Below are 14,272 nucleotides of genomic sequence, written 5' to 3'. Positions count from 1 at the left end.
TGCATGAAAGAATGTGAAAAAGAAGGCAAAATAAATAGCCTATGGAAACAGCTGGAAAAGAATGGCTATGAGAAGCAGGATAGACTGGACATAAACAGAAGAAGGAAGAAAAGAGGAAGGGGAGAATTGGAAGAGAAAGAAAAAGAGGAGAAAAGGTTTGGAATAAAGAGTATGGGGAAGACCACAGAAAAGATTTGCAAAGTGCTTAAGAAAGCGGGAATTAAAACTTACAGGAAGGGAGGGAGAATCATCTTAGGAATAGCGAAGAATGCAAGCAAGAAAAAGGAGAACAGAGAAGAGGAAGAGGAAGGGATTATCTACGAAGTGAAATGTAAAGAATGTCAGAGTGTGTACATAGGAGAAACGAAAAAAAAGGCTGAAAGACAGGTTGAAACAACATAGGGATGATGTACGACTTAAGAGAGAGAGAAATGCAATATTTAAACACACGAGAGAAACAGGACATGACATAGAGTGTGATGAGGCTAAGCAGATAGAAAGGGAGAAGAGAATGCTAGTGAGAAAATGGAAGGAAGCCAAGGAAATAGAGAAGAGAGGTGAAGAAGACATAATGAACTGGAATGGGGGACTGAAGATAAACAAAGAATGGAAGAAGGTGTTAGAAAGAGTGGAAAGGACAAGAGAGAAAGAGGAGAGGAGAAGGGAGAAAAAATGAAGGAAAAAGAGCGTGAGATATTCTATATGAATATCTCTTCACATTCTATATGAAAGTAATTATGTTTAGCCTTTTAGGTGAAAGTACAGTTGGAAAGTGAAAGCCACCTGCTAGAAAGTTCCTAACAACTTTCTAATAGTCTGGAGGGAGTAATGTTTGTGTATATATAATGCCCTTTTTGGTGTATCTTGTTACTTTTGTACTTGATACAGAGTCTGATGAAGACCTTGCTAGAAGGTTGAAACGTTACGTTTTAGTTTATGTTTTTAATAAAATAAATTACTGCCTTGGTCAGCATATTTAGTTTTTCATAATCATGGAAACAAGGCTTAATGTTGTTATTCATTTTTAGCCAAAAGTGGCAGAAAAGCGAAGTAAAATAAAGCAAATCAATCAATAGCAAAATAAAACAACACGTGCCAAGCTCTTTAACCGCAAGTCGGGGCGGGGGAGGGGCACAAAAAAGACGCTGAAGGGGCAAAAGTGACAAGACTATCGACTATTAAATTCTTTAATATTGTGATAACAGCAAAATAAAGCAACATATCAAGTTCTTTTATTTGCTTATTTCATAAGTTAATGAGTAATTTTTAATCAGATGTGTCCATATTTAAGACTAATACAGAGCAGGCAATTAGTGAAGAGCCCAAAACAAAGGATAGCCTAGGGGACCGAAATTTTGTCCGCCTGTCTGCATAAAGTGGACATAAAACAAACATTACACCCATGTTTCTTAATTCCTCTTCCTTTGTCATGATTTCTAATTTCTTTCTGTCGCTCTTCTTCATATCTCTCTCTCTCTCTCTCTATCCATTATTTCTATTCCTTTTCTCCTGTTTTATTTTCCTCCATGTCTATCTTCCCTCTTTCTCTTCCTCTCTCTCCTTCTCTACCACTTACTTCACACGTCTTACTTTCTTTTCTCTCTCTTCCTTAAAACATGTACTTCTTCCGACGACGTAAACGTAACGTCACTATATCTCACTTACGGACAAAACTTTTCGATTTTGCCCCATTTAGATTTCGTTTTTGCGGGAACTTATGGCCACATACAATTCAGGCTATAGGCTACGCAATGAAGATTATTTCATCACATTTATTATTAGTTTCTAATCATATTAGTGTAGTTGATATTGTCTACGTAGACAAACAATAAACCAGTGTAGTAAAAGAAACTTCATTTCTTCATTTTGAACAGTCATATGCAGAGTAGCACGCTCAAAACTCTTCAAAATTCAATGAGCTAATAATAATACTTTGCATTTTGGAAGATGTACTTTATTTGTACAATAGTACCGTAGAAAGCCTCACCGTAGAGATAAATGCATGAGTGCAAGTTGACATTTCTTTAATGATACTGATTGAAACTAACTTTCGTCGGAAATTCTTCATGTTCTCTATGTGACGTAAAGACCTAAATCCCAGATAATTGTAAAGTATTAATTGAGCTATACTTTTGCGATAAAGTCTTACACTGTGCAGGTGCAGTAGCTAAGTACTGTTGCCCACGGGACGAGACGGGACAGGCTTTTAAAAATTCGAGACGAGACGAGATTGACCATATGTCATGAGACAAACGAATATTTTCGAGACGAGACAGCATTTCCACGAGACGAGACAGGCCAAAGTCTCGTCTCGTGGCAGCACTATAGCTAACTAACTCTCTAGCCTTCTTAAACCCGAAGGTTCATGGCTGCAGCAACACAGGCCTTCCATCTGTCCCTATCTTGAGCAAGATATATATATATATATATATATATCAGATTAGGTGCAGTAGCTTTCTAGTGCAAAACAGGCAGTTATAAGCGATACACCCTGTATATACCTATAGGCTATACCGTGCTTTTTTTCTGGCGGTACGCCGTACTGGCACCTTTTCATAGTGAGAATAATAACGTTTAATTTTAACGAAAGAAATGTGTGTGTGTGTGTGTGTGTAGGAGAAGTGGGAGAAGGGAGAGAATTAAAGAAGCCAGAGAGAGAGAGAGAGATAGGAAAGTGAAAGAGAGGGGGAGAGAGTAATAGGGAAATGAAAGAAACAGACAAAAATATGTATATGAAAGAAAGAGAGAGAAATAGAAAAATGAAAGAGCCAGAGATAAATAGGGGAATGAAAGAGAGAGAGAGAGAAATTGGAATATGAAAGAGACAGAGAGAAATAGGGATATAAGAGAGAAAGAAAGAGAAGCAGGAGAGAATATATACAAAGACAGAGGGAAGAGGAAGAAAGAAAATGGAAAAGCGTAGTGAGAATGGAAATATAAATTTAAAAGAAAACAAACAAAAAGAGGGAGTGAAATAGCAGAAGATCGATAGAGAGAAAGAATAAAGAAATACCAACAGAAAATTGGGAAAATATAGAAAAGGAAATGATCAAGAAGAGAGGATATAAACACGAATGAATAAGTACTAAAACTAAGAAAAGGTCGAAAGGAGAAGTAGACATTTTTTTTCCTATTCCAATCACTGCCTATATATATACTATTTTCTGCGTGCGAGAGATATGTTTCAAAGAATTCGTTTTGCACACTCACCGAAGCCAATGTATAGCCAGAAATGTCCCGACGGTGGAATGCACAGACGATCAAGAGAAGTGTAGCGGATCACTGTTCCGTCAATTGCCCTTGCACACTTCTGCCTAGCCCTTGCACACTTCTGCCTAGCCCTTGCACACGATGCTACCCGAATCACAGCTCGCGAGCTCCGGCCGGTGAATGACGCCCGATGAAGACGAACCACAAGGAAGCATGGCGATTACGTAAACCGCATTCCGTGTCCAATAATTCCCCCGCTTTGCATTGGCTGGTCGAAGAGTTATTAAAGCAAACCAATCGCTAATGTGCGTGATTTACGCGAGACGTATTACTCGCTCGCTTCGCCTTATCTTGATGTCGGATTGTGCCCACAACGGTATGACACAGTCACAAGATTCGCGCACGGTACGCCCATTGTTACGGTACGAATTACTCAAACTGTAAAAACTACCTATATGGCACTAGTGGTTCATTAACGACATTTTCTCGAGGGGTGGCTATTTCTGAATTTTAACCGCTCCAACCGATTTTGTAGTTGCCAAATACAGTTGGGTACAGAGAAGTCTCCTGAACGCATGAGATGCATGCTGCGCATGCGTCAATTGTGGGAAAAAGGACAGCTTGCTCTGCGACGACATTAATGAGCATTTCTACATTCTAATTTCTTCATATAGGAGAAGTATTTATTTTATACGAGAGCGCTCAAGTAAGATTATATTACATTTCTTGGATCTGAAGTGAAAGAAAGTAATAATTCTTTTCCCACAATTGACGCATGCGTCACTTCAGATCCAAGAAATGTAATATAATTTTAGTTGATCGCTCTCGTGTAAAATAAATACTTCTCCTATATGGAGAAATGTAGAAATGCTCATTAATGTCGTCGCAGAGCAAGCTGTCCTTTTTCCCACAATTGACGCCTCTGATTGGGTAACTAAATTTTGGATATTAATTGTGAAAACAAGTCCTGCACCGTGGCCGGGAGGTCTAAAGCGTAACGGCAACAGAAAGTCCATTCTCTGCTTCTATTGATTGATTGACTTGATGTTTTAAGTCCACTTTAAGCACAGAAAGGCTAATCGGGACTGGACATACAGTTTAAAGTGGGATCCGAACCACTATGTGCCTCCACCGGGTATCGAACCCGGGACCCCTTGATTACAAAGCGGCGACGCTACCACTGCGCCATCGGGGAGGCCATCTGCTTCTATTGAAATGATATGGTGTAACGTCCGCTACAGGGACATGTGAGGAACCGAAGCACGGAATTTCGTGCCAGAAGTCTGCAGGTTAGCTTAAACGCGGCAACAGAACTGAACAGACGCGTTACTGGCGTCTCAGTGGGCGTCATACTTGACGACGAGACGCGCACAGGTTCGAGCCTCCTGGGAGAAGCATAACAACTTTCTCCTGAGATTTCGACCTGTGTATGGGTCCAGTCAGGCCCGTACCCAGGATTTTTTTGAGGGGGGGGGAGCCCAAAACGTAGGTTATATACCTATATATATATATAAATTGCAAAGCAATAGATGTCAAATATTAAATAATTAATATCATTAATTAATTAATTCATTTATTTATATATTGGCATTTATAAACATATATAAACAAATTAATTTGCTACATTTATAAACTAGCAAATTAATTCCTTTAACGACTGGTTCAAAATGTCAAGAAATTAGAAGATAGGTGAAATGTTTTTAATAAGTGTTAGATATTATTTAATTATTGCTTTTTATTAAAAATGATAATTACATTTTCAAACGTTTATTGTGTTATGTTTTTATAATGGTGCAAATCTATTAATGGTCTCTCGAAAGGAAATATTTCCTTATCAGAGTTGTAGCTAGAGATTTCAGCGCCCAGGACGAGAATGATTTTCTCACCCCCCCTACCTAGACATTGTAGAAATGTTATGTACCTACTCTTTTCCGTTGAATTCGATGTAAAGAGAACTTAGCATTCAAGAAATGTGACTAGTGCATCCCACACCATCTTCATTGAAGCAGTGTGTGTTATTGATCACATCTGCAAAATCTATTGCAAATTAAAGATAACTAGGTGGAGGAACAAAAAATGAGAAACTTTAAGAAGACATGAGTTTCCTATTAAATTAGCATGTAAATGCTATGTTTTATTCCCGACGAAAGGTGAAATAACAGGTCGGTCTAATATCTATATTATAGGGTCCTAGGGTGACAATGACAACCACCTTCGCAGCTACGGCTCCATTTCTTACTAGTCCAATTTGATATAATTTTAAAATCTTATCTATGACTGTAGAAGTACGTTTTCACCTCATGCTGTTACCAGCCATAAAGAGAGAGAGAGAGAGAGAGAGAGAGAGAGAGAGAGAGAGAGAACAAGAGATGTATCCAACATTCACACACAGGCTGACATCATTCTTTGATCTTCCTTCTTTGTATGTGATTATGATGTTATTCTCAGTAAAGTATGTTTGAAGTCCAAACTAATTGCTTATCTTTGTTTTTATAAAACAAACTCTTACCCTCGGAAAATTTTAATCAGGGAAAATTTTTAATAGAACGAGATCGTTGGTGGAAAGGTGGGATATTCCCCTTCCGCCATGGGAATTAGTACCCTGAATGTGACCACCAACGCTATGGAATTATCCTTATAATGAAGAACATGTGAATTAACCACAAAAAGAGGACATTTTCTCATCAAGACTGCAGTTCGAAAAAAGTCAAAAGAGGGAGTAAATATGGTGAACTGTCCCGACCAAATTGGAACATTTAGTAGCTTCGCGGTTATAAAACTAAAATTACTAAATGTAGTGGACTGCAGACTAATGGAGCCTGCCTCTCTCCAGAGAAAACCCATTCATTTATACAAGAAGAGAATCTAAATACTTGCAAAATCTTTTTAAAAAAATATCCATGTTAATTTTGTAGGTTTGCATCAAAATATTTCATGGCTCGAAGGGGGGGGGGGCATGGCCCCCTTGGCTCGCTCCCGTGGGTACGGGCCTGGGACCAGTGGCCACCCGTGAGGAAATTGGGGAGCTACGAGTGAGTAGCGAAAATCAATCATGGAAAATCTACAACGACTGGGAGTTCGTCGTGCTGACCACATGTCACCCAGTAACTGGTTGCTTGATCTGCCACCTTTAGGGCGCGTATGGGCCGATAGATAGGCCCTGACACTCACGGGTTCTTGCGCCCTGGGTGATTGTTATTATTAATTGTGAAAGCAGTAATTCTTATTGCAGTTGAAATTAAATTGAATAAAGCTCCCAGATTTAACGACTGCTATATGTTAATTTAAGATTTATTTTAGGGGTGGAGCGGGACAATGTGGGGAAGTCGTTACCATGTGCTACGACACCAGAAGTCCAAGGTTCATATCCTGATTAAGGAATGGGTGTTTCTTTGTCCAATTGGTTCGTCACTCATAGTTACCGTTGCAATCAACCTAGAGGTCGGAAAAAATGCAAAATGGCAAAAGTGGAAATAGTTATGGAAGACCCATGTTCGATCTCTGGGAGGGAGGGGGGATTCTGTGGTTCGAATTTCACATTCAACTGTAATCCAACTTCGGTTAGAGATGTTCAAATCCGAATCACTGAAGCAAAGATGATCGTAATTCAATTTTCAAATTTCGAATCCCGGATTTAATATCTGATCCTTCATCAGACGACGACAGCACTGAGAAAGGGAAATTGAAGCTGCTAAACACCATCGCGACAACAACACATTTGCATTATAGGGGAATTGATTGAATTTAAAATTTTGGGTACGTCAGCACAGCATTCAGGCTATTTTGCACACGTCACATGATACGGGTCCACCCCTTACCCGATCTAAAGTATAACTAATTTTAGGGTTTTTAACCTATTTTTTCCTTTACAGGTATGCAAGAAATAATAAGTTATGTCAGCGTCTCTTTAAAAAACGCAACACCTGATGACGTTTTGTAGTGCCTAAAAACCTATTTTGCTTGTTAGAACCTATTTTAGGTTTATGTGCCTAAATCAAGCTTTTTTTTTTTAGGTTTTAATATATTTTCAAAGGTTTTACAGGATTTTTATATCTCAAAGGGGCATTTGCTTTGTTTGGTCACGAAACAATTCAATGACGAACGTGTTTGAAACGTCTGTCGATTCCCCTTCCTCCAAGTCCATGGTGATGTTTCAAAGCTCTAAACAAAGCAAAATGTCTGGTGCCACTGTTACCTGTACAATTCAAAGTGGTTTGATCCGTGTGGTCTTGCTCACTTTCGCGTCACTTCCATGCTTTGTGGCATTCAAGCATTGCAAACTAACATTTCAGCATTGATGTTTGCACCACTGACTATGTTTTTGTTGAAAGATTATTTTCAGCATATAAGATGATCCTCACAGATAAAATTGCGGAGTTTGACTGTTGATAACATGAAAAAGGATTGTTACCTCACGATACGGCGAAGAGTGGATTTTAATAGCAAATTTCCAATGGTAAGTTCTGCCATCGCCGTAGGGTTAGGCAACACACATAACGTTATGCAGGATATAGTGTCCCATTTTCATTGCCGGTGACTATACCTAATCAGCATTTTTCAGGAGTTTTTGAACTATTTTAATTTTTTTAAACTTATTTAAGATTTTTTTAGCCTAACTTAAGTTTTTAGGATATTTAGAACCTATTTTAGGATTTTTAGAGCCTATTTTAGTAACCTAAAAGGATACTTTTTAGAATGCCCGACACTAAAATATTCTGAGTTCAGTTAAAAGCTGATGCTGTAAAGGGGCACTTAGCACGCATAAGGACAAAACACAGAACAACACACACACAGCCCTACGAAGATTATACTGGCCGTAGGTCCAAATGCAAAATGCAGTCCAGGGTCCATTATAGGGAAAGCTTATATGAATGCTATAATATGTACTATTAAAGAGTATTAACAATTTAATTCGCACTGAAAAGGAAAATGTAGTGAAATAGAAGAAAAAAGTAAAACGATCCGAGACGGACCGGGAAGGTTCCAGATATTCACGAACCGAAACGTAGAACAGAAGTGTGGAACCGCCACTGAACATCTGTGCAAAGGCAACGCTGGATGAGGCAGGCTTAAATTAATATATTTCAAGGGAATAAATAAGTACTGTGACAAGTGAAGAGTTTTTAGGCTGTGATTTTTTAAAGCTCAGGTGAAAATAACTACTTTCAAATAAAACTACAATGGAGGGGGGGGGGGGTCGAACGGGTCGGTGAATCTCCCCTGGGAATTCACATCGTTCATTTAAAGATACAAGAAAGCCGAAAGTTTGTTACTCTTATTGTTAAGACCAGAAAAAAGTTAATTTAATTAGTATTCGACCAGAATAATCAAAGTAAAAATGCATTGGATCGAAAACATTTGAGTAAGAAATACAGGAACACCGTTATATTCTACCATTTCATCCAAAGAACAAATGGTTCCACAGTGTTCAAAATTCTAATAATTACAGTTGTAGGTGAGAGGGCACACAACAAACGTTATGAAAAAAAAAACCTAACATTTAAAGCCTTTTCTTGAACGAGACATGCAAAGGTTAATATCAAAATGCATTCAGATACTAACTGTAACTAATTATTATTATTATTACTTTTTTCAATAAAATTTGTTTTTATTAGTTTATAATATTTATTATTGTATAATGACATTTATAACTATGATAATAATACTCATTGTTATTGTTTCTGATATTGAACTTTTATCATTTGCCCGACCCCCCTGCAAAATTTTCTGGCGACGCCGATGCTAGCATCGGAGAAACAATAGATCTAAGATCTATGGCCTCTAACTACGATCTCCTAAAATAGTAAAGATGAAGCTGAACAAATGACGGAGGCTGGTGATTGTGGAGGAATAATAGCCGAAGTGTGGTCGGCTGATGTTAATCCCTTGGAAGCGTCTATAAGAGAACACTTGTGTCCGCGCTGCATTTAATTGGCTGAAATTTGGATCTGAATAGCCACGTCCTTCAGACCAATCAACGTCGAGGGGTCGGCCTCGCATTTCGTCATGTTATTTTAACCCACGAAAAAAGGAGAGCTTTTTCCTTTAATGAAAATAAGACGAAGTTAACTAAAATATATAAATTAATCAATTAATTTGCATCAAACCTATAGTTCCCAAATGATATTGAATTGAATAAGGAAAATATCAATGTATGAAATGACAGAAACGCCATTTTTCACTGTGGTAATGATTAAAAATTATAAAATATAAAATTAGGAAACGAGAGGGAGAATTTACCTTCACGATGGCGCAGTGGTAACATTCCCGTTGGAGGCACATAGTGGTCCGGATCGCACTTCAAACTATAGATACAGTCCCTTCAGGCACGTAGCCAGGGGAAGGGCTAAGGGAACTGAAGCTCCCCAAATCCTACAAATGTTTAATTTAAATGCTATTTTTAATGTTAATAAAAGAAATAAAGTTATAACCACAGTAAAAACTGCATTACAGCGAAACAAGTTTAGTGTATAATAAAGCAACCAGGTTATAATTTTATCTTCTACCATTTAATCCAAAGAATAAAATGATCCACAGCTTCCAAAACTTATAGTTTCCTTTGTGAGAGGTCACAGAACATAAACTTTACAAGTAAAATTCACCACTAACTGTTGAAGCCTTTGTTTGAACGATTGTGTAAAACTTAATAACAAAATACAATAACTATGATTTTCAGTACACTAACTACAAAATATAAGAAAAATAATGGACAACAATTGAGGGGTCTAGTGAGAGAGGGAGCTATGCCACAAATCTTGAAAATTTTATTTTTTGCCATTTTCAGTCTTCTCCTACCATCTGTCATCTATCATGGGAACTACAACCATGTGGCATAGCTCCCGCTTGTTCTGCAGCAGAGTTTCTGAGTTCTTAAATATGTCCTCATGAGCATTTTGAGTGAGAGAAGGAGCTATGCCACTTACTGATGGTGTCTGCAATAGGAGTGGCAGAGGTTGTGTTGCAGTAACCGGTGTGCTAGATTTAATATCAGCCCTGAAGTTAAAAGATCTCATGGCAATAATGCCTTATATTCCTCCAGTTCTTCATGGTGTTTATCAAAAACTAAAATCCACAGAAACAATGGACAGTGAAGATCCTCCAGAAGACATATGAAGTTGTCTTTATGTCGATCATATGTAACCCTGTGAACATGATTTACACTCAGGCAAAAGTATTTAAGCCTTGTTCAAAGTATTTCATGTGCTAGATTGATTTTTTCACATGGGTATACTACAACAATATACCATACATGTTCATAATAAATGGTATTTATATTGAATTTCATATTTTTCCTTTTGAATAATTTACCTAACAATATGTTCAGCAAACAAATTACTCTTCGTTATACAAATTATGACTCAATGCAATTCTTTAGAAAACTCAATTTATTTCTATTTCTTGTCAAAGTGGCATAGCTCTCTCTCTCACTAGACCCCTCAATTGTGTTAGATATTCACTGATACGGTGGATTGAATAGCAAAGTCTCTCCAATAAGTTTGGATTGAAATTGGTATATTTTAATAACATATAATAGTTATTATAGAAATCCATGAATATTACCGTGCAAATTGTCCATCACCATGTTCGTGCACTTTATTTGACCCAATAAGAGCTTCAAGAATTAAAAGAAACCTCAAAACAAGCGGATGACAACTTCTGCACCAACATTCGTAAAAATCCATCGCTTGAAAACACGTAGGATGTAAGAGAAAAATTAATGAAAATAGTCATGGACAATTTGCACGGTAATATTCAAGAATCCCACTGTACTAATCAAGTTTTATCTATGGCCTGACTCAATCTACAAATATTTCTGGCGACGCCTGTGCTGATATAAGGGATGAGCCCCCCTCGAAATAAAATTCTGGTCTAAAGCGAGTGGCAATTGGCAACTGTTTTGAAAGTTACAGATTTGAGTCATTTTACATATGTGACTACATCTCTATTACACAGCTACTTTGCTAAATATTTGTGAACATATTTCGAAATTTAAAGTTAGAGAACTACAGGCTTTATTTATGACTGCGGCAAAACAACAAATGCTCATTTTTGGTTTATTTTACATCGCTTTTCTACAACTTTTGGCTAATCGTAAATATGAGGATGAGTTATGATATGATGAAATTGATGAAGGGACATTCACAAAGAACTCCTATACCGGGATACCAAAGTGGAACCCCGACGTCGTAGCGCGTTGCTGAAGAAGTGAGCTTATCTTGCCCTTACTTAATGCTCATGATATCCTCAATATGTCTCGACGACGCCTACTGCATCAATACTGCCTAATGTTCACTATCCTTGAGTAAAAAACACCAGGTTATCTCTACCACAAATTTGTATTTAGAGATTCAGTGCATTCACATTATACCAGAGGTCGACGTATACTCGACATCCCCCGCCACTCTGTCGCCAACTTCGATGGCTCTTTCTGTCTGGTCCGCTACTGTTTGGAATGCCTTACCGGGTGATATTTCGTCTGCTACCTCAATCAAACACTTCAAAGAAAAGATCATACCATACCCATGGACGTCCACAGGATTTTTTCCAGGGAGGGGCAAGGAAGGTATTTTTTTCCATGGGGGAGACAAACAAGGCACATTTTCCCCAATAATAGTACTGTTCCCTCAAAAAATATTGTTTAAATTTGAATTTATCATATTTATACAATAATTAATAAATATTGTTGTGGCTGAAATGAAATTATATGTCAAAAATATATAATTTTTGGTTGACTTTCATTTTCCAGGGGGGGCCACGGACGCCCATGACCATACCTGCTGAAAAAAACAACGATTAAGTCACTTATCATATGGCTCAACCCCCAAAATATACATACACCCGCCTGACATCACGATAAATGCGTATTGTGTACACTTTTCCTTTTTTTTCGACACGATTTTGAATTTTGTATATATGTGTGTGTGTGTGTGAATTGGTATGTGTGCTTTTATTTTTTAGTTTTTTCTTCATGTATCTCATTTATTCTAAACCATTTTGTTTAATGCTTTTCACATGTAATCCTGAGTTAGGTGGTAGAGCAGTCGTAGGCTGAACCTCGCTCAGTAGAAAATAAAAATACTATTCTATTCTATTCTAATCAGTCTGATAAGGAGATCGGCAAAGGAACCAAAGTATCGAGTAAGGAATTGGTGCCTCATCGACAAAAGTGGCATAATATCAGATAATGTACTGACGCTAGGTTTTAACATTGTGTACCTATACGTTTTCCAGTTCACCACGCTCGTGCAGTGAAGGGGAAAATACAAAGGGATTTTTAAGCACTAATTATTCCCTCGATGTGTGTGGCAACACTGCAAAGAAAGCAAACTGGCTTCTTGCTGCTCACTCTTTTAGCCCCGCAGACTGGATGTAGGTCAGTGATTCAAACCATCCGGTTCAATGTCAGCGCAAGTGGTCTGACTGCTGCGTTTTTTTAGTGCTTTTCCACATTTTAGGTCACTTTCTATTACATCGCAACTAAAACATTGTTTATCCGACACGATTCTCAGTAAGTTTTGAAAACACACACAAATAACATTTTCCGCCCCTATGGTCAATATTTAATAGCATACGTAAGCAATTATACGTGATATTATCTGCTTGACACATTAGGTTTTAAGAGTCTTAGTAATAGGAGGAAAATATTAGAACAGTTGTACTTGTATAAAACAATTAATGGTGTTTTAGACAACAGCTCCTTTCTCGGTCAAATACAATCCAACATAACAAAAAATAATCTGCCTAATAGAAATATTCTAACTTCTAAAATTTCAAAAACTCAGAAATATAGAAACTCACCAATAAATAGAATGTGTTACAGTTACAATATCCTTGTTGCAAACAACCAATGTGTAGATTTTTCACTTCCATTTGACAGATATAAAAGAATAATAGATTCAGTGCTTTAGAAAACGAAACTCGGATAGAATATAGATTGTTTAATATAAATGTTACCATTTCCAGTGTGCAATACTTGTGAATTACGTATAAACCTCTTGCCTAAATGTATGTAGATAAGTGTGTATATATATCTCATGTGTTACGTATGTTATATGTATTGTACGTGAATGAATGAATGAATATGTGTTTGTATATTTCCATGTAATTTCTATTGTATTAATCAAACACAGTGTACGCCTTCTGTAATTGGAGGTTCAATCCTCTGTAGTAGTGCAAAGCATAAATAAATAAATTAAATTAAAAATAACATTGAGACATTTCATTTGTGTACTTCGCTTTTCTGCCACTTTGCTTAATGGAGACTACAATGATGAAAGGTTATAAATAGGGAACGGATTTTAATGTGCAGCACCATTCCAAAAATTTAGCTGTTTTCCTACCGATCGTTTGAGATGTATTTTAGGACATAAAATCAAGTAAAATAAACACACTATCTTGCACCTTTTAGTGAGATTAGCACATGCCTCAGCACCTTTTTTCTTCCTTTTCTTTCATGTTTTGTTTGGACAGAAAAATAAATGATTTTCACTCTTCTTGAGCAGCTACATAAAATCCTACAGTTTCATTTCGAAGAACAGAACGAGAGCTATAAAATGGTATAATATAATCATTGCAGCTCCAATAGTTCCCAAGATAATGTAGCAAAACCCGCGAAAGAAAGCACAAACTACAACAAAACCTATTCGGCAGAACCACCGTTCTCTCTGCGGTCCGCGCGCATTATATACAGAAGGCGCAGAAAAAAAGAGCATTGAATAAAGTCGTCTTATCAGCACCTTTTATTGCACCTTTTTGAAAACATTTTCAGAACGTTTCTCTTCCTTCCCCGACCAAAAGTTTTAAAGAAGAAATAGATGAAAGCAGAGTCGGCCCTAGGGAGGGGCAACTGGGGCACTGGCCCGTGGCCCCGCGGCAGACAAAGATAATTGTTTGTGTACTGTTTATTATGAGTTTATTCGAACTGGTGCTTCCAATTAAGCATGTAGTCTGATATTCCCGGACTTCATGGATTGTTTTCGCATACTTTGAAATTTCCAAAATTACTGGAATCATATTTTAAACAAAGCACTACATAAAAATCGTGTTCAAATATGTCAATCAT

At 37.4% G+C, this 14,272-nt stretch overlaps 1 protein-coding gene across 2 annotated transcripts in view; it reads right to left on the bottom strand.

Moving 5' to 3' along the window:
• The window catches only part of LOC145978085 (monocyte to macrophage differentiation factor 2), a 105,904-nt gene that overhangs the window by 74,009 nt on the left and 17,623 nt on the right, over positions 1-14,272 (bottom strand). Inside the window, exon 1 of one of the 2 annotated variants that reach the window (XM_083110516.1) lies at positions 3,211-3,332. The exons of the other annotated variant lie outside the window; for it this stretch is intronic. The gene's annotated coding sequence lies outside the window, so the exon portion shown is untranslated. Of the gene's footprint in view, positions 1-3,210; positions 3,333-14,272 lie in introns of those variants that run through there. 2 annotated transcript variants of the gene reach the window in all.

This window comes from Lepisma saccharinum, chromosome 24, assembly GCF_977018435.1.
Source record: "Lepisma saccharinum chromosome 24, izLepSacc3.1, whole genome shotgun sequence".
Classification (NCBI taxonomy): domain Eukaryota; kingdom Metazoa; phylum Arthropoda; class Insecta; order Zygentoma; family Lepismatidae; genus Lepisma; species Lepisma saccharinum.
This window is presented reverse-complemented; position numbering and strand designations above follow the sequence as displayed.